This window comes from Poecilia latipinna, unplaced genomic scaffold (genome assembly GCF_001443285.1).
Source record: "Poecilia latipinna isolate Pla-1442-1.1 unplaced genomic scaffold, P_latipinna-1.0 Scaffold22, whole genome shotgun sequence".
NCBI lineage: Eukaryota > Metazoa > Chordata > Actinopteri > Cyprinodontiformes > Poeciliidae > Poecilia > Poecilia latipinna.
In genome coordinates this window covers 522,931-525,637 of record NW_015112638.1, presented here as the reverse complement: position 1 = coordinate 525,637, position 2,707 = coordinate 522,931, and the positions used below count along the sequence as shown (strand labels likewise).

The window sequence follows — 2,707 nt, the reverse complement described above, 5'->3', positions numbered from 1 at the left end:
AAAAACACAGAGTTTAATTTACTGCTGCTTGACCTAGATCATACTTTTGTGTAAATAAAAATCACAATCTATTAGTTTTTACATTGCAAATAAACAATGATGTTTTTATCCCTGTGTACTGTATTCATGACGTCAAACAAGGAAGTTATGAGGCTGTGTTGGTCTGGAAGTGAGATTGAAATATATGCCAACAGCATTTGCTATCTTTGTTCTCGTTTTGTTTAGATCTGTCCTTTTGAAAAGCGGTGCGGGGAAGAACAGCTTATCTTTTCAAAACACAATTAAAATCTGACTTTCGAATCGAGTGCAAATAATGTCGGATAAACATATACAAAATAATAATAATCACAGAATTCATGATTTCCACTTAATTAATAAAATAAAGCTGTAATTCAGAAAATACAGTGACCCTAATGCAGAAAGAGTTTTCATTAAACGTTAGCAAAGGTCAGATAAAAAGTTGCTTCTGCTGTACTTTGATCACAATGTTTTCGTTGATATTATGTAAAGGTAAATGTTAATCAACACCAAACAATACCACGGCTTCAGCTGCCAAGTTATATCGAAATAGACCAGAAAACATCGCTCTACTGTCCGCTAAACTCCTAAACTATGACAGAGTATGTACAATAGAGGAAACTGGCCACACACAGCTAGTTTTCGTCTCAAAGCTGAGCTTTAAACCTTTAACCGCACTCCCATGAACAAAATATTATATTTTATCTAAAAACCACAAACAAACTTCAAGCAAATCGACGGTGAAACGTCCCAACGTATTTTGTTAAACTTTAACCGTGTGAGCGAACTGAAACAACAGCAGAAAATTAGCTCCGAGGCTAAAGCTCGATAAGATGAGTTAGCAGAGCTAAACTAAAACATCCTCCGGCACAAACAAAGAGCCAACAGAACATCTCTTACCAAAGAAGAAAGACTACACCGATTCTACGCACCCAGTACTTAATTATGCGAGTCTTACCCCTTGTAAACAATTTCTCCAATAACAGTTTCAAGTCCACTAAATTATTCGCTTCCGCTTTGTGGGAGCAAAACACTTCCTGGATTCTTCAGTCATGTGACACAAGGTCAGAGCCAATCAGATAGCACGTGGTACAGCTCCGTTTTAAAACGGAGGCGAAAAAAATAGGCAAAAATAAATAGAATTTAAAAAATAAAATGCCTTTTATATAGGCCTAATTGTAGCTAATCAGCATCTCAAGAATTGTATTTTAACATTTGACCTTAAGTTAACCACATTAATACTTTAAGGGCTCATCTTGATTTAGAAATGCGAAAAAGTTACTAAATATCTTAGGGGCTCCGTAAAATATATAAAAAATAACAGCCCACTGCACTGAACCCCATTGAAAACCTCATGATTATTCCACCAAATATTGATTTCTGAACTCTTCCTGAGTTCCTGATGTTTTTAAATGAATATGAACTTGTTTTCTTTGCATTATTTGAGGTCTGAATGAACTGCATCTTTTTGTTATTTTGAGCAAATAAATTCTACATTTTTGATTGGAATTTAAGAGACATGTTTTCTGTAGTTCGTAGAATAAAATAACAATGTTCATTTTACTCAACCTATAAAACGTAAAAAATCAGAGTGGCTTCTTCATTTTTTTTCAGAGCTGAATATCATATAAATATATTTTGTAGATTGGTTGACATGTCATACCAAAACAGCAAGAAATACAAATGTCATGTTTGTTTTTTGTCTCTCGGTTTCTGGTTTTTGTAAATTACCTTCTTCTAATTGCAGACATTACAGCTATGTTTTTTGGTAGATATCTTCTACGCTTTATGTAATATTCAACTTTTTGCGATCATTTTTGGTCCCATTGAAATGAATGGAACATCCAATAATTTCACAAAAACTCTGCACCCTGACACAGCTTATACTTCCAAATATTCACACTTTGAAATGCCATTCAAACTTTAAAATGTAGTCAGACACTTCAATTACTTCTGTTTATTTCACCTTTTTCATATGTTTTACAGATTTAATAACACTTAGGATTGTCATATCTTTGTTGATTTAGAATCCAAATCAATATTTTATGTTCAAAATGTTTTTTATGTATTTATTTTTTGATTCAGTTACAATAATTCACCACAAGGTGATAGTAGAATTGAGTTTCATTGTGATATTGCACAACACACAATAAATCAAAGTGTATTTTCAGTTTAAATGAACTTATTTGCTTGTTCTCAGTTTGAATCAGTTGCAGAGGTCGGTGCTGCAGCAGCTGGCAGATGACAGGCCTGGATAGTTCACCTTCCTGCAGTCGCGTTCTCTGTAGCAACCCCTGAAGTAAAAGGGTTCTGTGAAAGCAAATGCAAAAGATAAAGAGTATTGGAAGCTTTCTTTTCCTGACAGTTTTTGCAGATGGTCTCGTATAAAACTTACGTGATACGCCGTAAAAGTTGGCACTGATGCAGACACTGTCAGAGGTGATGCAGGTCTCTATAGAACTTGGACATTGTCTTTTACCGCCACAGTGACACCTCAAGGCTTCATCTAGAAGAAAAGTCCTTTTTTACACTTAAAGCTTCATAAAAATGAACAAAAATACAGAAAAAAAACAAACAAACAAAACAAAAAACAAATATATGTATCAAAGGCTACGATCACACTGCAACCTGGAGTGACGGATTATTATTATTATTATTATTATTTTTTTTTTTTTTTTTACCCTTAGTG

General features: G+C 33.9%; 1 protein-coding gene across 3 annotated transcripts in view; it reads right to left on the bottom strand.

Moving 5' to 3' along the window:
- Positions 1-1,083, bottom strand: part of LOC106949789 (ras-related protein Rab-5C-like) — an 11,814-nt gene extending 10,731 nt beyond the window's left edge. The window contains exon 1 of one of the 3 annotated variants that reach the window (XM_015036290.1): positions 977-1,083. The gene's annotated coding sequence lies outside the window, so the exon portion shown is untranslated. Of the gene's footprint in view, positions 1-918 lie in introns of all 3 variants that reach the window. The other 2 variants (XM_015036292.1, XM_015036302.1) reach the window with 2 other exon arrangements.
- Between the last annotated feature and the right edge of the window lie 1,624 nt (positions 1,084-2,707).